This window comes from Amblyomma mixtum, chromosome 2 (assembly GCF_055824585.1).
Source record: "Amblyomma mixtum isolate Tamu chromosome 2, ASM5582458v1, whole genome shotgun sequence".
NCBI classification, from domain to species: Eukaryota; Metazoa; Arthropoda; class Arachnida; order Ixodida; family Ixodidae; genus Amblyomma; species Amblyomma mixtum.
The window spans coordinates 59,246,785-59,269,335 of NC_143013.1; the positions used below are offsets into that span (position 1 = coordinate 59,246,785).

Genomic DNA, 22,551 nt, shown 5'->3' on the forward strand with positions numbered 1-22,551 from the left:
GAAAGCTTTGCTAATCTCCGGTACGCGTGGGGGCTAATTAGGCCAGCTTGGCAAAGGGCGAAGCTAGCTAGCTGGGAAGGTGGCGCCTTCTGTGACTCGAAATATGCACAACTTTTTGCTTAAATCGTCGATTGTGGTTGTATCTCTTAACTGCGGTAGGCAGGGTGCTCAGAGTATTCCTTGGAGATTAGGCCGCAGTTGACATGCGTTAGGCGTACAACTTTAAGCCTAATCCTGGCATCAAACCAGCATCTCTGTATTCTCTACCCTAGACGGTAAATAACGTTCAGCTGTTTATTCTACTGTGACTGCTTGCCAGCGGCGCGCTTTTAGCCAAACAAGGCCCTGTACGGTTGAGCTCTTAATGGTCTTGTTTGGCTTTGGCAGGCAGGACTGTGGGTTTTGACGTTGATAAAAAGAAATGACTTATGAGATAGATTAAACCCTACTTTTTTTGTAATGAACTCGCCTCATCTGCGAAAGTGGTAGGACGAAATAAACTGCTTCGTCTCCCTTTTAGAAGAACATTTCAGTGAAGCTACGTTAGAAGCTCGAAGCTGCACCATTTATTTTGTGCAGCAGGTCAAACATCTATCGTTAAAACCTGCTGTGTTTGTTTTAAGATTGTTTGTTTCATATCGCCCGACACCCTCGGACAAAATGAGCGAATAATTTGCTGTTGACTACCTTTCCCACTCGCTGCGTGAACGTTCACTGTTACGAGCCCTGCTCCCCAAGCCGCAATCCATTCCTTGTCTTCCTACCCATTTTACAGCTGTTCCAGACAAGGTGGAATCTTCCGAGAAAACAAGGCCCCCGAGGTTTGCAGAGCAAGGCAGTACAGGCAGAAAAGGAGAGGAGGTGCAGGCATGGTGGTGCTTGGCGCAACCATGAAGCTTCCCGTGGGAGAACGCTACAATTAAGAGGCAATTTCACGCCCCAGCAAAGCAAGCTGAAAGCATTCTCTCAGCAACACAACACCATCAAGGGCACACGTCGCCTCTCCCTGGGGATTGCGTTTTTTGTCTTTTTGGAGCAGCGTCAGGGTGTGGAAGCCGCCAGGGCAGTACGGCTCTTTTGGAGTGGCTTACACTTTCTGTGTTGATTTTTGCAGGCTGTTTCCTCTTTGTTCGGGGTGAGGCTACATGAAATGCTAACAGCAAGAAATAATTCACGCGCTTCTCGGCAGTTGTGCTTCTTCCAGAGCTGTGCTTCTGCGGCGTACTTCTGCGTTGTGGTGCTGTCAGTACAGTGCTAGGCCGATATTCGAGCGGCAGTTATGGGTTAACAGACAGACGGACCGAAGTACGATAAGTGGCACTAACAAAAAACAAAAGCATACGAATTAATTGTGTGCGCTGGAGGTTAGTGCAAACATTAGCAGCACACTCATTTCCTCCCACGAACTCCCTCTCTTCGTTGAACGCTCACTCGCTTTCTTGATATTTAGTACAGCCACTCATTCACTGTCTATCCGTCCTGCCTCCGCGGTGTCTCTGTGGTTATGGAGCTCGGCAGCTGACTCGATAGAGGCGCGTTCGATCCTGGTCGCGGCGGTCAAATTTCGATGGAGGCAAAATTCTAGAGGCCCGTGTACTGCGCGATGTCAGTGCACATTAAAGAACCCCAGGTTGTTAAAATTTCCGGAGTCCTTCTCTACAGCGTCTCTCATAGCCTCAGTCGCTTCGGGACGTTCAACCCCATAAACCAAACCAAACCTTTGTGTGCTTTGATGCACCTTATGGGTACTTGCACAGCTGTACATGTTAAGAGCACAGAGCAGCCGTTATACTTCCTATATATTTTGACGAAAAAAAAACGAACTATCTATGAATCCCTAATTTCCTTGCGAAATATGAGAATTTACTTGAGGGTTCCTAAGTGTAAGCCGCTACATGATAAGCTATCGTGAAGATGGAAATAGGGAACCAAATAGGATAGAAAGATATGCGTTTCATGTTGCCTAGTAGACAATACGAAGAAACGAAAAAACTCCGTGATTTTTGTTTAGTCCACCCTAATTTTAGCGAAATTTTGGTCACATTTTCTTATGCAGGTCCCCTCCCTCAAGCTAGGAGCCTTCCGTTTTTCGCAACAAGAGGAAGCATTGGAGAGAGCCACAAAATATTATAACAGTCCATACCCGATTCCTGGCTAAGGAGGTGCTCAGAACGATGAGGAGCAGCTTTTACGCATCTCGTGTCGAGAATATGAGTCTAAGTATAGAAATATGTGTTTGTATATAAGAAAGGAACTATCAGGCATATATAACCTTGCATTTATTTGGAGGTACGTGAGCCTTCTGTTCTCCTTTTCTAATTTGTGCGTATTGTTTCAATGCTCTAAATGGCTTGGTAGGAAAACATAGTTGGCCGGAAAATGGCAAACTGTTTACGGTGAAGCTGCACCAGTGAAAATTCCGACATTACTTTCCGAGTCTGGTACGCGTACGCCCTCCATACGCAAACACAGCTGTACACAAAAGAAATCTAATGAAGCAATCGAACGTGCAGGATGCACATACAAAGTCGTGCATCGACGAAGCCGCCATGTTTAACTAAGCGCCGCTGCTGCCACAGGAGTAGCCGTACTGCGCAAGCGCAGAGAGAGTGGTTGGGCAGTGAAGCATGCGTTCAGGTCAAGGAGTGAAGTGGCAAATAATGAGGGTAGCGTGGTGGCTATCTCAAGCAAAGGACGCTCCAAGGGAGGCCTCACCAGGGGCCTCTTAGTGGGGCCTCTCTCGCAGCATCCTTTTATGCGAAGCATACTAGCCGCACAACCGAGCTCTTTCTTGCTGCGCCGCGCGCGGCCGCGTAGCTACCACTTGACCTACATCGGCGCACCACGTGATATGACGTCACAACAGCTGTGAAAGCTGGGGCTCAACTCGTGCGCTCGCTTGCGGACGAGCAGCCTCCACCGGCGGCCTAACTCCCGCTCCTTCCGCTAGGGGCGCTGAATGTCACAACAGCTGTGAAAGCTGGGGCTCAACTCGTGCGCTCGCTTGCAGACGCGCAGCCTCCGCCGGCGGTATGCATCGCATCCTAGGCTTAACCATAAGCTAAGCCAGGCCATTTTTTTTTAGGCAACTACTACGCTGTTTGTTTAAAAAGTGTCCGATGGAAGGCGAGCGGCACTAAGCCGTCTCTACTGAGTTATAGAGCGTTCTAAGATTTGGCCCTAAGCCTGATCATCTTGCTATCAAATGAATGGTTAATTGTCTAGCCCATATTAGAAATTTTATTCGACCAGCTGCCGCCGCGGTGGCTCAGTGGCTATGGTGCTCGGCTGCTGACCCAAAAGACGCGGGTTCGATTCCGGCCGCGGCGGCTAGAATTTCTTTGGAGGAGAAATTCTTGAGGCCCGTGTACTGTGCGATGTCAGTGCACGTTAAAGAACCCCAGATGGTCGAAATTTCCGGAGCCCTCCACTGCGACGTCTCTCATAGCCTTAGTCGCTTTGGGACGTTAAACCCCATAAACCAAACCATTCTACCAGCTGTGCCGGTCGCAAAAATCTAATTTTATTTTTTTGGCCGCCGCGGTGGCCCAGTGGTTATGGTGCTTGGCTGCTGACCCGAAAGACGCGGGTTCGATCGCGGCCGCGGCGGCTAGAATTTCTTTGAAGGAGAAATTCTAGAGGCCCGTGTACTGTGCGATGTCAGTGCACGTTAAAGAACCCCAGGTGGTCGAAATTTCCGGAGCCCTCCACTACGGCGTCTCTCATAGCCTTAGTCGCTTTGGGACGTTAAACCCCGTAAACCAACCAATTTTATTTTTTTGTGTCTTAAATAGTGCCGATTTATTGTGCCGTTGTTATGGCTGTTGAGCTTCAACCACGCGCCGTACTTACCTGTGACGCTCCATAACATAGGCAGAAAGCCATTCCTAAAGATTTCTATTTCAAACTTTATGCTCGTTCGTAAAATTGTATTACAAAAACTCCAGTCTGCATTTCTTTATCGCTTTGAATGTGCTGACTTTGGCCCTGCGCATTTCAACAACAGAGAGTAAAAGCGAGGAGAGACTACAGCGTCGACCAAGCCTGCGTCTGCTTGACTAGCTTAAAATAATTAGAATGAGCTGCGTCCATTCGAATGCCGTCGGCAGTTATATTCAACATTTAAAACGGGTTGCATACGGCTTTCAAGAGCAGATCTACAAGTCTTAACAGTGACTTACAAAGCTCCCTACAGGGGAGGAAAAGTTCACATTGTTAATTAGTTTATGCGTGCTATCACGATGTCAGGAAAAAATTAATATGCTGCACCCAGTTATTCTGCTGCACGTAGCAGTTGCCTTTCTGCTTTTCTTTTTTTCGTCGGAACTAGCTCAACTGTGTAGTAAAACGCGGAACAACAGATCAAAGAAAATAAATTACGAAGGAATATTTTTCCATTCTCCCACTCTTGGAGTACGCATGCTGAGAGAAAATTGCACTCAAAAATTAAATTTCTGGCCGTATTCCTATATAACCTAGTTCTAGAATTCGTAAAGTGATTAGGGCGCACCACTGTATTCCCCTTAATCTAAACATCGAAACAGCGGAGAGCTCTGTTAAGGCCATTTTTTCAGGCTTCCCCTCTTTGCTGCGCGAATTTGGGCTTTAATGTGGCTTATCATTGTGTGCACTAGCTCAATATTTAATCGAAAGAAACTTTCTCTGCGGTTTAACTCGTGAATATCTTATGTGTCCTTTGTTTCGGTCCCTGGTCCGTTTTTTGCGCCAACTTGTTCAGAAAATTACCTGGATATGTTGGAAAAGAAGCAGCTAGAATTTTACCTCTGAGAAAGAAACATTTTATGCATTTTAGGACTTGCGGGAGTTCTCAGAAAAGAAAAAGGCATAATAACCACTTAGTAACCATGCTAACCATATAGGCAGTTAATCAGTTAATCATATGCTCAGTGAATCATAACTGTGAAATATTTTGCATACGTTCATGTAGACCGTGTTTTGGATAATGAACGTAAACTGAGCGAATGCTATAAAACTGGAGAGACTTCACGACTGTTAGGTTTGACAGTGCTACGAGCGACTGCCGTGTATATTTATTTTCGTACCTTTTTGGACAATAAACCGATGAAAGAGTGCTGAGAACCAGTAAACTATCTATATATTTCGCCTGTCGTAGAGCATGAATAAAAAATATTTTAAGGCGGAAGCCTTTAATGCCTCATCGTTGTAAGCAGGAGTTGTCGACAGAAAATGTCACGCTTTTCAATTGGTCGAAATGCTCGTGACGTCACAGTGCGCGAATTTCAAATGGGGCCAATTGTACTTTGGCTAGCAACCATGCAACCAATCAAAGGGCTCGTATAGTGATGCTCCAACTAAGTTGGACTGAGTTTAGTTAATTGCTTAATTAATCAATTAGCCTAAATAATATAGAGGAGAATGAAGAGGCCAGAAGAAAGAGGAAAAGAAAAGAAAGACGCGCGCCGCAGCGACAACAGCGACCGCGGAAGACGACGCTGCTGAAAAAAACAGGCAAGTACGAAGCCGCGTTCGCTCTACCACCACGCACTTCCCCACTCAGTTCGACGTTGCTCGTTTCATATACGTTGTGTCGAACATCCTAGACAGTTCCAACAATTGACAGGTGAATGACAGAACACGATGGATAGAAATACAATAATATAAATATGAATTGGCCTAATTAACCTTTCTAGTTAGACCGCATAAATCAATAAAACCAAGAACGAAATTGGTCGAGTTGGGGAATCGAACCAGGGTCTCCGGAGTGCGATACGAGCACGCTAGCCACTCCGTAATGCCAGCTGAATGGTTTGGAATGAACAAAGGCGCGTCTAGCTAATACGGCGTCTTCGTTCACTCCCATCTTCCCCCTTTCCCTTACGGCGAGGTGCAGGTGTCCACCCAGATATGCGAGAGTGATACATTTCCTTTCCTCAAAAAATAAATTTACCGTCCAGCAAGGCGTACAGCCGAATTGGCGATGGCGTTCTGTGGACTCCCTGGCAGCGTTGCAAGATGCTGTCGCGTTCCACTCTTACAGGCGAAGCTTAACATGTTAACCACACATCAGTAACACTCGCAGACAGCCAATGGACGCGTCATTCGCTGGCAGCACTTGAATCATCATTCACAACCACATTCGTGACAGAATGCTGCACTAAGGCTTTCGCCTTGCACCACTTTTGTCGCCAAAGTGACTCCTAATTTTTTTTTCATGAACCCAGTAAAATGGCCCCAATAACTATTCCTATCAATAAACTATTCGGCGTTTGGACTGGTTGAGTGGTAAAATATAACGTCTGATCTGCGTGAACAGAAACTGCGCCCTACTTCTTCCCTTTGTGCCTGATTGCGACATACGAAATGGGAGTACCGTATGTCCCATGCTAGTTTCACGTGGCGGTGGTTCCTGTGCGGGCCCTATATATTTGCAAAGAGGCTGAAACAAAGAGAGAATATCCATCTTGGTAGAGCGAGACTAGTCTGTTACCGACGTCGGTGTGCCGTCAGAGAGCGATGAGCCCTTGTGGGCGATATTGTGAGTATTGCTTTAAAACATAATGGTTACAGAAGCGTCCAAGTGCCGCTTTTCTCTCGTAAACACATGTATGAAATGTGTTTTCAGCGCATAATAAGTAGGAAAATAAAGAGAAACAAAAACAATTTAACAAAACAAATGGCATAGATGGCAAAGAAGAACGTAAAGACTAGACACGATTCCGTGCGCCGGAGGCAAGTATCAAGCACTGGGTGCTTTCACAGATTTAGCAAAGGCGAATGCTTAAATGAAACCGGTGGTTGGAACCATTGCGGTTATGCATTCATTGTACCATGCAGAAAACCTTGCACTTGGCTTAGCAGAATTTATTAGCGTGTGCCAGCAAAGTAAAACGTTGAATGTGTTCTCACATGGCGTACTTCAAGAAAGCGCAATGCATGACCCGATGTACAACGAAGAAATAGGCAACACTAGTAAAAAAAAAAATTAGGAGTCACTTTGGCGACTAAAGTGGTGCAAGGCGAAAGCCTTAGTACAGCATTCTGTCACGAATGTGGTTGTGAATGATGATTCAAGTGCTGCCAGCGAATGACGCGTCCATTGGCTGTCTGCGTGTGTTACTGATGTCTGGTTAACATGTTAAGCTTCGCCTGTAAGAGTGGAACGCGACAGCGTCTTGCAACGCTGCCACGGAGTCCACAGAACGCCATCGCCAATTCGGCTGTACGCCTTGCTGGATGGTAAATTTATTTTTTGAGGAAAGGAAATGTATCTATCTCGCATATCTGGGTGGACACCTGCACCTCGCCGTAAGGGAAAGGGGGAAGATGGGAGTGAACGAAGACGCCGTATTAGCTAGACGCGCCTTTGTTCATTCCAAACCATTCAGCTGGCATTACGGAGTGGCTAGCGTGCTCGTATCGCACTCCGGAGACCCTGGTTCGATTCCCCAACTCGACCGATTTCGTTCTCGGTTTTATTGATTTATGCGGTCTAACTAGAAAGGTTAATTAGGCTATTTCATATTTATGTTATTGTATTTCTATCCATCGTGTTCTGTCATTCACCTGTCAATTGTTGGAACTGTCTAGGATGTTCGACACAACGTATACGAAACGAGCAACTTCGAACTGAGTGGGGAAGTGCGTGGTGATGGAGCGAACGCGGCTTCGTATTTATCTGTTTTTTTCAGCAGCGTCTTCTTCCGCGGACGCTGTTGTCGTAGCGGCGCGCGTCTTTCTTTTCTTTTCCTCTATCTTAATTAGGCTAATTGATTAATTAAGCAATTAACTAAACTCAGTCCAACTTAGTTGGAGCATCACTATACGATCCCTTTGATTGGTTGCATGGTTACTAGCCAAAGTACAATTGGCCCCATTTGAAATTCGCGCACTGTGACGTCACGAGCATTTCGACCAATTGAAAAGCGTGACATTTTCTGTCGACAACTCCTGCTTACAACGATGAGGCATTAAAGGCTTCCGCCTTAAAAAAGAGTTGTTTAGAGCTAGAAAAAAGCAGCACCGAAGTTTCTGCTCATTTTAGCGTCCCTTTCACGTGTTTCCAATAGAGCACGTTGGAGTTAAAAAGAAGAGCAGAAAATGATATTGATTCCTGATATCAACTAACGAGTGTGTTCAACCTTATGAAATTACGTTCGCTGTTGAAAACCCCTTCTTTTTATCGAGAAAGAACGAGGGCACTGTAACAACTTGCTCATCTGTTCTCGTTAGTTGCAGGCGAGGAGCCTAAACTGAAAGAAGGAAGGAAGCCATAACAAAGGAAACGAGGCATAATTAGGAGAGGAAAACCTACACCTAAAACGTGGCGCTTGCAACGAAATTATGACCGGCATTTCTTGCGTCTCGCATGGCAAAAGAACCGGCTGGTGCTCGAGTCGCGTACTCCTATGCACAAATGGTAAAATCGTAGTGCAGTGAATATTGGGGCATCCGGCTGGGATGAATATTAATGATTTCCACCAGCTGCTGGACCCAGCCTTCACTCCAGCTTGGCGGCGCTTGTGAACAAAGCTTAGATATGTTATATCCCGGCAGCCCACCCATCACCCGCCAGCTGCAAAGTTGCGAGGCTAGGGCCTGCTCGATGGCGGCGCAACGCAGTGTTGCCCAGAAAAGAGCTGATAAAAGAAAAATTCTGTGAAGCAGCGGCCGGCCCTTCTGTGATCTAATTCAGGAGCACGGGGCGGTGCCAGGAAGGATCCTGTATAGGTTGAGCCAACCGCGAAACCCGCTCCAGATTCTCTTTTGCTCTCGAACAAAACCAGAAGAACGAGCGCATGCTAGAAGAGCGCATGCTAGAAAACTAGAAGAATGAGCGCATGCTTGCTGCTGCGCGAGCTTTCTCTATTAAGCGTGCGCTTTTTGTAGGGATAGAAAGACTTTGCATTGATCACGCTGAAATTTTGAGTGATGGCAGCCCCGGCTTTTTTCTAGTGTTAAAAAAATTTTGGTTATGTTGAAGAGGAAAGGTACCACGTGCAAGTCTACATAGAAACTGCCAGTGTGGCCGTAACATCCATTTAACCCGTTCGAAAGTTATTTTGCTCTCTCCGCAGTGACAAGATGGAATTGAGGGTACATGTTGGAAATTGTGCTATTGTAGTCACATTTCGATTGTGCACCAATGTGAATCTTTAAAGGCAAAGATCAATGTACTACTCCTCTATCGTCGCTCGCGTAAGCACAGATAAAAGTCTCTATATGCCATCGTTGCCTGACTTCTTCAATGAACTCCAATACAACAGGCGCAACGCAGTGAGCCCACTGGATTCATGTTTTTAGGTACGACAATCCTCTTGCGTTGCTGCACACTTTCCCTGCAAACGAGTGCTTCGAAAACACTCTACCCGGTCCCATTTGGTATTGACACTCGCGTGAACCACACAAAAAAAATAACAACGCTAATGGGTATGACCATGAGCAAGGGAAGTAAGTTATGATTTAGTGGCTAATGGCAGGAAAAAATAAATAAGCATGAGCAGAAAACCGAAAAACTTTAAACTCTGCACTGATCAGCGAGCCATCGAAAGCAGCCGACTGTCTGTTGTTGTTAGATCTCCTGGTTCCAGCATCTATTTTTTCTATTTTTCTTCCCTTCTTCACCCCCCCTCCCTGCCCTTCGTGTTTGGCGACGTATTCTCAAGCCGAGGATAAGCTCTGTCCTTTTACTCGGTGACGTCGCTCGATTTGGCAGCAGCCACCACTGTGGCCTCCGTCCACGAACACGCCAAAAGGGCTGCAAACCGCTAAAGTGACTGTAATATTCAAGGGTGGAGACAATAATAATTTAGGAAATTACAGGCCGATATCTATACTTCCAGTCTTTTCGAAATGTATAGTGAAATTAATACAAGATCAGATGACCAGTTTATTAACAAACATGATCTCATAACAGCGTCTGAGTTTGGTTTTACGAAAGGTAAATCTACCGAATCAGCCCTCCTAGCTCAAAAAGAAGTAATTTTGGATTTATTTGAAAAAGAATTATATACTCTAGGCATCTTTATTGACTTTTCAAAACCTTTTCACCAATTAAATCACGCTACGCTACTTTCAAATCTTGAACAATACGGATTCCGCGGCGTTTTCTTGCAACTACTTCAAACGTATCTTAACCACCGCCAGCAACAGGTAACCATCAACGGCTATACTTCAAACTTAAACACTGTTCGCGCAGGCGTCCCGCAAGGCAGCATACTAGGACCTTTACTATTTAACCTGTACGTCAATGATGTAATTAACATTGACAAAATTGCCACATATATTATTTATGCAGACGATGCGAGCATTTTTTTATTGGATCCATAGTACCTGAACTACAAGAAAGGGCTAACAAGATGCTTGATCAACTACTCACTTGGAGCACATCTTCATCTTTGAAAATTAATGCGACGAAAACGAAGGCTATTATATTCCGCTCTAAAAACAACCCTCTTGATTTTAGTCCTGTTCTAACACTCGGCTCTAACACATTAGAAATTGTCTCTTCCATAAAAAATCTGGGTGTTATATTTGATGAGAATATCCTCTGGAATAATCATATCAATCATCTCACAGGTAAACTCTCTATAGTAGTAGGGATCATCTCCAGGGTGCGCTCCTTATTGTCTCAGAAGCTTAAGGTGTTATTATATAATTCATTGGGACGTTGCAGGCGACTATCGCAAGTGGACTCATGATAATCGCTTTATCGCGAACTTTTGCCGCTTTTTAAGCAAGACTTGTTTGCACTCCTTTTTACAACTTTGTTTCCCTTTTTCATTATGCCTAATGGCAAACAGCTCGAATAAAAAAAAATATAATTCATTGTTTTAGTCCAATCTAATATACTGTCATTTGGTATGGGGCACGACAACGTTCTCAAACATAATAAAATTGACAAATCTGCAAAAAGAAGTTCTTCGCATTACTGCCGTCGTAGCTTACGATGCCCACACGTCTCCGGTTTTTGCCTCGTTAAGAATAATACCTGTCAATGAGCTTTACAACACGTTATTAATTCGTCGTTATAAAACCCACCGAAAAGACAAGAACCCATTTTTCGACATTCTAGCTCGCTTAACCTCCAAAGACAAACCGTACACTACGCGAGGTAATGATGCTTGGTACATACCTCGCTCCCGCACTAATTATGGATGCCAAATGCTTAATAGTGTATATAACTCCTGTGGTGCTTAAATGACCGTCTTAACGAGTTTGAATGGATGCATTTGTTGTTGTTGTTTTTGTTGATGTTCTGTCCATTAATAAGCCTGTATAGTGGTCGTATGCAATTATTAACCTTTGCTCTACGCAGATACCATGTGATGTTTTTTACTGTTTATTTGTAACTCACCCCACTGATGTAACCACCTATGCCCTGTACAGGGGGACACATTCCCCGTCAAGCCTCTTTTTAGAGCGCAGCTCTTTGGCGTCCGTTCCTGGGTTTCGCGTCGTCGTCGGCGTTGTCGTCGGCCTCGTAACCAGCTCCGCCCCCCTTTCATCCGCAGCTGGGGTTGACTCACTATCGGCGTCAGCGGCATCAGTCAGTCGCTGCTATCTCTTCCCTCCTCCCTTTATCGTGTTGTCCGCTTGCTGCGCGCGCTTCTGCCCCCATCGTTTGCCGCTGGGTGTACACGCCGCCCCCCTCCCCCCTCTTCCTGCGAGTCTCCGGTTGTCAAAGCGCCGGCTCGAACTTAATTCCTTTCTTCGCTCCTCCTCCAATGCAACCCCTGTGCGGTGGCAATCAGAGAGCGAGATCGGTGGCGGCGGATCTGTATATGTGCACCGCCCGAGCCGAAATTGCCGCTGCCGTTCGCCCTGTGCGGTGGCAATCAGAGAGAAGAGACGAGGCTTGGGCATGTTGGTATGACATACTTAAGGGAAATAAATAGCGCACAAGAGAAGACGGGACAAGCGAGGAGACACAGACAAGCGCTAACTTTCAACAGACGGTTTATTGCAAAATCGGGAGCATATATACACATGTCCAGATAGGCAACAAAGAACAGGATCGAAGATAACATCAAAAAGACACACACCCCCTCGACAGCCATCTGGTTATCGTGCCAGATATGCAAGCTCTTTTTTCGACAAATTAACGGAAGGTTCGCTGACGCTGGGCGCGGGCTATCCGACTCACGTGATAGCTTCGGTAGCTGAATGCTTGCATCGCAAAAGGAAGGAAGCTTCTCGCCTGAGTCATGAACAAAGAGCAGAGGACAGGAAAAAGGAAAAAGAAAAAGGATAGAAGTGAGAAAGAAAAGTTGGCGGTGATACCTTACATGCATAAGGTATCACACAACCTCAAGAAGGTGGGTCAACGGTCTCATGTGAAGGTCGTGTTCACGGCTCCTGAGAGGCTGGGGAGATTGTGCAGAATGAGTTGCCCGATTAAAACGCGTAGACCCGACTGTAATATCAGACATAGGCAGTCCTACGTCCATTGTCGGCTGGGGGTAGTCTACAAGATCCCCTTGTCCTGCGGTAGATTCTACATCGGGCAAACGGGCAGATGCCTCAACGTACGCCTAAAAGAGCACGCGAAGAAAGTCAGAGGTGGTGTCGACGGGCATTTGGCTTTGCATTGTAAGACATGTGACTGCGACCCTCCTTGCCGTCCAATTTTTGAAGATACTGTGATCTTGTATCATCACCGCGACCAACTCACCAGGGAGATTGTTGAAGCGTCGAATATCGTGCGCTTTGGACCGGATTGTGTCAGCGAACCTTCCGTTAATTTGTCGAAAAAAGAGCTTGCATATCTGGCACGATAACCAGATGGCTGTCGAGGGGGTGTGTGTCTTTTTGATGTTATCTTCGATCCTGTTCTTTGTTGCCTATCTGGACATGTGTATATATGCTCCCGATTTTGCAATAAACCGTCTGTTGAAAGTTAGCGCTTGTCTGTGTCTCCTCGCTTGTCCCGTCTTCTCTTGTGCGCTATTTATTTCCCTTAAGCAATCAGAGAGCCAGATCGGTGGCGGCGGATCTGTATATGTGCACCGCCCGAGCCGAAATTGCCGCTGCCGTTCGCCACTGCGAAATTATCTGCCAGTTCTTTCTGAGCCATGAGCGAGACGACCGATGGAAGTCCTCCGTCTGCTAAAAAAAAGAATTCTGTGATAGCGCATACATGTGTTGCTCGATTTCTTTGCCTCAATCTATCGAAAAGGTGAAACAGCTTATTTGCTGCGCTCAAATTTCGCATTAGGAAGTAACGTAATCGTCGGTAATTTTTTGCTTTTTGTATGTCCCCCCCCAACATCATGATGTTAAAATAAAGCTTGATTAATTGATTGGTTATCTCATGCGTAGTAGTTGCGAGCTTTTTGAAGGTCGTGCAGGGCAAAGCCCTCTCCGTCACCCTTAAAGGGGCCCTACGACGTAGATAAAGGAGATAAACGTAGATAAAGATATTCTTTGTATGCAGAGTAAGTGGCATTGTGGCTCCAGATTGGGCGCTGCCTCTTTGATTGGTTGTGCGTCCAGCTTGCTTATTGTTCCTCTATACTCAACATATGGATCCAAAAACGATCGGTCTGAGTACTCGAAGCTTTTTGCATGCCACAAAAACTAGAAAGAAGCAGTGAAAGCGAACTGAAACTAACATTAATAACACTAGGGTACTGTCGCAGCCTTACAATCCTACCAACAGTTTAATTTCGAATTTTCAAAGTGCAATAACTTTTGTTTGCATACTCCGATTTAAAAATTTCTTTTTGCACACATGATAAATCGATTTAATGATATCAATCGTTACCGAGGAAAACATCTCAGCTGAAAAGAAACGACAGGAAATTAATTGCCACGTATTCGTTGCAATGTTTTGGAACACTTCGTTATATTTCGTAAAAAGTATGCTGTTTTTACAGAAAGTGAGTGAACAGAATTTTTTATTCTGCCCAACAAAACACGGTTTTAGAAGGGGACTATCCTGCGAATTACTAGCGGTAAACAGGTTGATTATATTTTACCTACATCAATCAGGCCAAAATTTGTTCAGCCACAGATAAAATTTGTTCAGCCGAGGGTAACTGGGTTTTCAAAATTCTAAACACTGAAATTTATATTGCGTATGGTGGGATACATGACCGTCAAACAGTAATAAAGAAGTTAACTATGAAATAATAGCTAACCAGCCTACTAGTGTTACCACGTCTTCGCTATATTCTGATGGGCTGCACCACTGATGATTGTAAGCCGAAAAAAACTGCTCTTCTAACTCAGAAGTCTATTTTTAAAAATTGTAGGATATCCCAGGTGAAACGCCCAGTATACATGTATAATAGAGCACTCAGTTCTTGCTACTCTATCTCCTCAGGTAGCCCTGTCCTCTGGAACGGTGAGCCCTGTCGGTGAATTTTCCAGGTCCAACATTCCTGGATAAAAATTTTGAACATTACAAAATTGTAAGATAATGTTGTGGAAATACTAAAGGTAATATTCCATTCTTCCGTAGCCATATATCTTTGTTTAACATTTTTGTTGCCAAAGCTACACTACGCGAGTCGCCGAGCCATTTAGGGAAGCTGAGGAAAGGCCATACTGCGCATGTGCGAGGAGCAGTGACGTCACACGGCGCACAGTGGCGCGCCGCCACCGTCCCTGCGCGGCTGACTCAGGTGCCGCCGCGCGCTCGAAAGTTGAGCATGCGCTAGCGTGCCGGGGCCGCAGCCACGCGCTCTCCATCGCCTCTCTCTCTCTCTTCTCGCTGCTTTCGTAATCCTCCAGGTTTAACCAGAACTGAACCGCTGTAAATATCTTCCATCGCTCGCATCAAAAAGTTCACACTGCCTCAGAAAACTAACGGCGGAGCGCTTTTGACGCTAGCAAAAACGTCAATAGCAAAAAAAAAAAACTGCACGTCTGCCGACGGCGAATCTGCGGATATATCGATTGTTACAGTAAAATCTTACAATATAAAAAAAATGTGTTCATATGCTCTTTCCCGTTCAAAAATGCCTTCGTCCAGAAATGTTGGGTATGTACAGCGCGAAAAGCCCGGAGTAGATGAGTGCGACCGCCGAAACGCTTACTTTCGAAGCCCACTTTGCGTTTTCTTATTCAGCCTCTCATTCTGCGCAGGTACGATCGTGTTCCTTATACTTGGCGGTTCGTCGTACACGTAGTAGTACTCGTCATTCGCAGACGGCGGGTTGACGTGACGGGCCACAGTTTACTCCAACAAAGATTTGTTCCCGCTATTCGCAGCGCAGCGCGCATCTTTACACTCCGAACTATGCGTCTTATCGACCACCGCCTTCATGTTAATACTGGACTTGGAGAGGTCAATGTTCACCGGCGACAAGGCGTCTCGTTCGGCGTCTCCAACCGCCGCTCTCTTGCCTGGCGGTCGACTCGTTTTCTGGTCGTCTTCACCGTGCTTTCCTGCGGGACCGACAAGGGAGCCGGTTTGCTTCAGAAGAACTTGCTTTGGGGCTAGTTGGTTCATGATTGAAGTTCAAAATGGCGCAAAAGACACACACACAGGAAAAATAGGGGATGACACAAAGAGCGCCTACTACCAACTGAGTTTACTGCGGAAACACCCTCTTTTATAAGGCAATAAGACATATCAACCACGAACCGGAAGCAGAAAAAAAAACATATTCATGGTTTGAATTCACATTTCGAAACACCATCGGCAGAAAAGAAGAAGCTACAAGAACAAAAAACAGAATCTAGAGCTACACGTGGCCGTCGAAGAAACCCAGCTCCTGGCGGCAGAGTTTAATCGATGAAGTGCTAATGCACGTGGAAGCTTTCTGTATATGATATGCTTCTATAATCTCTCTTTCAAATCGCTCCCTGCCTCTGCCGATAAACGTTGCCTGTTCCAGCATCGGTCCGCAATCTCTGCATTCCCATCTTAGGGCCCTGCCGTCGTTCGACGTCGTCACGTTCACGCTGGCGCGAAGCTTCCGGGCCGGCCAAGCCTAAGATGATTTCGAGGTACGTCGTTGACTCCGTAGTAGCAACCCCCCGGCAAATGGCAAACCCCGAAACTGGAAAATTTGAGACCCATTTCCTGAACATCATGTATAGTGAAGCTAATGGAATGCAAGGCTCGATGTGAGTGATCTTCTCTGATGGAAAGCTGCCCGACTGTCGAGCTGTACGGCGGGTGTTACCATACAAAATTTTTTTTCGATATTTTCCACAATGACATGAAATTCCCAACGGAAATATGTGTTTGTATGTATGAAATGCAAAATATTTCGGCCTATTTCGCCGCGGTAAACCGGGTGAGGACTGTATACCGTGAATTTCAGAAGTAATATTTTCTTTTTTTGCACAACCATACATTTCTTCGCCTAGCACTGAATAAACAAGAATGCACAACAAAGAGAGCCGGGAAGATGGCATTCTTGTCAACAAAAAATATGCCCGCCAACCGACGTTTCGACAAGAGGCGCCTTGCATTCGCCCATTTGTCGAAACATTGGCGGGAAGACAACCTATACCCCCTCCGACCCTTGTTCGTTTTCTTTATATAAACAGGAACAATGACTCCTCTTTGTTCACTTCTGTTCTTTTTTCTTTTGTTTTACTCACTCCTCTTGCAGTGCCTGTAAAGCCCTGGGGATTAATAAATGGATAAATAAATATACATAGCACAACGCCGTCGAACTGGGTCAAGTGATCACTTGATTCCAGCAAGAGACGAGGAAGTCCAAGCGTCAGGTGCAAGAAACCGCAGCCCTTCTACTGAAGCTGTTCTGGGGACTTTACATTTACAACTGCCGCCGCGGTGGCTCAGCGGTTATGGTGCTCGGCTGCTGACCCAAAAGACGCGTGTTCGATCCCGGCCGCGGCGGCTAGACTTTTTTTGGAGGAGAAATTCTAGAGGCCCGTGTACTGTGCGATGTCAGTGCACGTTAAAGAACCCCAGGTGGTCGAAATTTCCGGAGCCCTCCACTACGGCGTCTCTCATAGCCTTAGTCGCTTTGGGACGTTAAACCCCATAAACCAAACCAAGCATTTAGAACTGTCTGTTGCACCCATCTATCGCACAGAGCGAAAGCATGAATCCGTTTCTCGATAGAAAAGACTGTGAGAGGTGACCACTTCGCTGTTCCCAGAAATACCCGCCAGATGTTGAAGCCAACGTTGGTCAAGCCTGGCGGCGAAGGAACGCTGACTGATCTCGCTACGCAGAGTAACACTGTCCATCTGTCTCAAGGGCAGTCCTTTGTGCCTTCGGTGACGTCACCAAAAAATCTAAACCCCAGAGAGCTGGCAGCAAAGCATTCTTCAAGAAATGCTTCGGCGCGACAGATAAGGACAAGACGTAGAAAACACACCAGAGAGCGCCAACTATCAACTGATTTTATTAAAACCCGCGTCAACGAATATATGTTTTGCGCTCATCACCGATAAAAAGATAAACTACAGTGAAGAGAGCACTAGGTACAAAATGATTAGCAAACACGGCATGTGTGACACAAGCGAACATCATCTTGCACCAACTCTAATCATTTTTATAGAAACCCTCAATCTTTCTTGAGCAGCGTCACAGAGGGATTGCTCACGCATGTGTTTGCCCCCGAACAAAGAATGACTGCTGCTTCAAAAATTTCTCTTTCAAGCTGATCTTTTCTGCGGCCTAAAATAACTGCACCGCTGAAAAGTGGAAAACAACCGCATTCTTTGCAGTACGCCGGCAGGTGCTCCCCACTGCTGTTCTTGAGAGAGTTTGAGTGTTCTCTTAGTCTGCCATTTACGCACCTGCCGGTTCGTCCAACATAAAACCGACCACAGGTGAACTCGATTTTGTAAATCACGCCTACTGCACATGGGATGAAAGGATTTTTGTGTTCTTTTTGCCGCACACTATTCTTTCTGATTGCACCCTGCAAACCCTTACAAAAAAAGTTTTAGACAGTCTATAGAGTGTCTATAGACATCTGTCTATAAAGTCTATAGACTTTCTATAGACAAATCCTAGAGAACAGTCTATAGGCAATGCAAATGCCATAGACAGCCTATAGACAATCTATAGAATTATGGCCATACACTTCTAGTAGACTTTCGTCTATAGACAGTCTATAGACTATGATTACACAAAAAGCAATATCTACAGGAAGTCAATAGAGTCAATAAGAAGTCTATAGACTATCTATAGACCATTTTTATAAGGGAACCATCGGGCATAGTATTGACAGTTTACAAGGTGTCGTATAAGCCATGCTGACACCACGTTTTGTAGACACCTTTTAAGGTTGTGTGAAACCTTGTAGATGTACGGCACAACCTCCAATTTATTTTCTCTTGAAGGTTCCTGTGATGTGGCCGCTTTTCCTGGGTGCTTCAATTTGTTGAATAATGGTTCCGCTGCCCCCATCATCATTGATTACTTGTAGCCGGCCGTGCGAAGACGGTCTGTTTGAGTTGTAAAGCTGTCGTTAACCTTCAGCTCGCAAGACTTTAGAAGGGCGGACTTAAATAGGAAAACCACAAGGCCGCATTTTACAAGTTTTCAGTGGCAGGAACTAAAGGGCAATGGAGCCTTCTTATACCGCGGGAGATACTACCAAAAAATGTGCTCTTTGTTATCAAACGATAACCTTAAATCCAAAACTTGAACGCACTGCAAAGATGGCAACTCAGGGGTGAAACGGAGGGAATTAGACACGCGAGAAAAAACTAATAGAATTTCTTCGGCTATGTTTTCAAGAACGTCTGCTTGGGGTATTTTTAAAATAAACAAAAAATCATCTACATATATCAAAACTCTCACGACGCAACCTTGTGTCAAAAGGAACGCAAGCTAAGCAAGGAATATCTCAGAAAGAACAGGGGCAACACAAGACCCGATGCAAATTCCTTTTCTCTGTACATAAAACCCGTCCTCAGCACTCATTCTTCGTTCGGGGACAAACATGCGTGAGCAATCCACCTGTGACCCTGGTCAGGAAAAAATTGGAATTTCTATCAAAATCATTAGATTTGCTACAAGGCAATGTTCGCTTGTGTCACACGTGCCGTGTTTGCTAATCATTTTGTACCTATAGTGCTCTCCTCAGTGTATTTTATCTTTTTGCCGGTGATGAGCGCAAAACATATATTCGTTGACGCGGGTTTCAATAAAATCAGTTGTTAGTTGGCGCTCTGTGGTGTGTTTTCTACGTTTTGTCCTTGTCTGCAGCGCCGAAGCAATTCTATGCATGGATCGAACCATTCCTATGCATGGAAGCATTTCTAAGTATGGATCACCAACTGGCCTACAAAACAACCCTTCTAAGCAGAGCATTCTTTCCCACATTGGAATTTCCAGGAAGCTGTTGCAGCCGAGTCTTTCCGCGGCTTCGTGCGCGTCCCAGTCGGGAAGGAACGATCCATTATCTGGATTTAAGTGTATACCGCGCACTTTTTGCTGGTCGTCTTACTGCGATGAATCACGTGCCTGGTTTGACGCTCGTGCTTTAAAGCTACGCCAGTCAGAACAGCGTTTTTTTCACGAGAAACAAAAATCTTCAGTGACTCAGCATTATGTCTGGCCGTGGGGAGGGGGAGGGGGAAAAAGCGAAATTCCTATTGGCGATCGCAGAGGAAGGGGGAAACCCTCCCCCCCCCCCCCCAAAAAAAAAACACCACTGCCAGTCGGTATAAAAAGAGGCGCCTTACATGCGACCTTCAGTCCTCGGAAAACAACCACGATGTTCGCCAAGTACGTTCTTCTCGCGCTGATCGCTTCGGTATCCTCAGAGACCGACGATGCGCTGCTCGCCAAAGCTCACAACCACTTCGCCGTGAACCTCCTCAAGCGCTTGGCGACGGAGAATCCTTCTTCCAATGTTTTCTTCTCGCCAACTAGTATCGCCACCGCGTTCGGCATGGCTTACGCCGGCGCCGAGGGAAGCTCGGAAGCCCAGCTGTCGTCGGTGCTGGGTCACACCGAGGTTGGCCTCACGGATAAGTCCAGGGTCCTGAAGGCGTACAAGCACCTGCTCGAGCTAACGTCCTCGCCGAACGTGACGCTGGAAGTGGCCGACATGGTCCTAGCGCAGGACAGCTTCCAAATCGCCGATAGCTACAGGCAGCAGCTGCACGACGTGTTTGACGCAGAGCTCAGGTCCGTGAACTTCGCCAGTACCGGAGTCGCCGCTGAGGTCAACGCCTGGGTACGAGAGAAGACGCGAGGAAAGATCGACAGCATCCTGCCCGAGAATGAGCCGCTCGACATGGTTCTCTTCATCGTCAACGCCGTCTACTTCAAGGGGACCTGGGTGACCAAGTTCGACCCGTCGGAAACAGAGAACAAGCCCTTTTTCAACCAGGGTACCAACGAGGTCAGTAAGCCCGCGATGCAACTCACTAGCCGCTTCCCCTACACCCGTCTCGACGCGCTGAGTGCGGCCGCCGTTGAGATCCCGTACTCGGGAGACAGATTCGGTATGGTCGTCCTGCTTCCGGACTCCCCGACGGAGCTCGCAGCGCTGAGGGCCGGTCTGTCTCTAGCGGTTCTCGAAGACGTCGGCAGCAAGTTCAGCCCCTGGCTGGTCGCGCTCAGGCTGCCCAAGTTCGACATGAGCCTTCGCTACGACCTGGTGCCCACCATGCGAGCCCTGGGACTGAACGTCGTCTTCGGAGACGGGGCCAACTTCAGCGGAATTAGTGCGACCACGCCGACCCGCATCTCGGACGCCGTCCACAAAGCGGCTGTGGAGGTCAATGAAGAAGGAACCGTCGCGGCTGCAGTGACCGGGCTCTCGTCCATCGCCCTCTCGTCGGTCGGATCTCCACCGACTATCATTCCGTTCACCGTCGACCATCCTTTCCTCTACTACATCAGGGATCGAAGAAACAACCGCATTCTTTTCATCGGTGACGTCCACAGCCTCTGAGATGCGTCACATCCTCGTCCGCTCATTGATTTACAGGGGTACGACGTGGTATACGGCTTGTTGAAATAAACTAGCCCTACTTTTGCTGCATTTCTCGACTGCATTCCTGGTCAAATGATTTCCTAAAATCATACTTATGTCACAGCACTGGCAACAGAACATTCAATTGCTATGCTTACATCAAGACCTCATATAATGAACGGATATCTGGATTGAGATTGATTGATTCAAAGTTTTATTTCAAAAATGGCAATTACAGGCCTATTCCGTCAGGGCCCTGGTTATCTGCTGCGTAGGTGTTAGGCCCAGGATTTTGATTCCGCAGCGGCCATTTTCGGCAGCGGAAATGAGGTGGCATCCATACTGGGCGTCCAGTTTGCATATCCTTTATACTCACGATATGTATTGAAAATATTATGTCTGTGTACTGAAAACTTTTAGTATGCCACAAGAACGAACAGCGAAGGGGCGAGCGCTGTTCAAACCACACCAAGGAGGCAGCTAAAAAAGAAAGCTAGTCGACACACCTTGCCCAAAAATGTGGAGAGAAAGGCCGTACTTCGGGGAGCTTCCCTAACCTGTAACGGCGCCGCGTGCTCGGATTTCAATAACTTCAGCGCAGACGCCACTGCGCATGCGCACGTCGCTAGGCAGGCCAGCGTTTTTACGGAGCGTAGCAATTACGCCCGCTGGGAAGCCCTAAAGTCCCTAGATCAGAAAGTTTATACAGGGACTTTAGGAAGCCCTCTCCAGCGGAACGATAGGGCGCGCGGGCGTGTATGGGTATTCAAGACGGCAGCCTCTTTTGTACATATAAACGCAACTTAGCAAATAATTAATTAAAAACACAGAATATTTCTTTACTAAACAATTTCAGCTCATTATTAGCAGGCTTAATTGATATTCTTTTCACTCTAACTCGAATTATGACCAATAGGTGGAGCAGCAGAGCAAGGGGTTCTGAGGGATTCTACTCCGCTCGAGAACACGGGCGCTCCGCCCGGCTAAAACTATTTTCTCGCGCGCCTCTCCGCTGTTGCATCCGCTCACCCGCTCCGCCCCGCTGGCCGCAAAAACGCTCAGCTAAAACTGTGTCTGTATTGTGTGTACTGTGTGTACCCGTATTCGTATTCTGCTCCCGTTGCAATGTTTTGGAACACTGTTATATTTCGTAAAAAGTATGCTGTTTTTACAGAAAGTGAGTGTACAGAATTCTTTTTTTCTGCTCAACACAACACGGTTTTGGAAGAAAACTATCCTGCGAATGGCTAGCGGTAAGCAGGTTGATTCCGCTCCCGACATTCGGGTTGCAGCAGTGGCGGCGGCAAGACAACAGGGCGTATCCTCAAAATTTCAGAGCCGCTTCACCGTGGAAACTTCTTACCCGCTGATCAACGAACGTAATGCCCGCTGCTGACCTGGCTATCCTGTTTCACACGTGGCCCGGTTATCATCAAGACAGCTACAAAAGGACCACCACCGATCATCGCCGTCACATTCGGTTTGCAGCAGTGGCGGCGGCAAGACAACAGGGTGTATCCTTCTTAAACACGTGTATGACTTTTGGCTTAACTCAACTCGTCACTGATCCCCCACGCGTTACTGACCACTAGTCCAGCGTTCTAGATCTCGTATTAACAACGCATCCTGATAATTTTACTCCTATCACCTTGTTGCACGGTCTCAGCGGTCATTTGACGATACATACTTCTTTTTATTG

At 46.5% G+C, this 22,551-nt stretch overlaps 1 protein-coding gene and 1 pseudogene across 1 annotated transcript in view; one reads left to right on the forward strand and one right to left on the reverse strand.

Moving 5' to 3' along the window:
- The window catches only part of LOC149359441 (uncharacterized), a 151,088-nt gene that overhangs the window by 91,238 nt on the left and 37,299 nt on the right, over nt 1-22,551 (reverse strand). The gene's annotated exons all lie outside the window — the stretch shown is intronic.
- Nucleotides 19,644-20,831, forward strand: LOC149359442 (iripin-2 pseudogene; annotated as a pseudogene).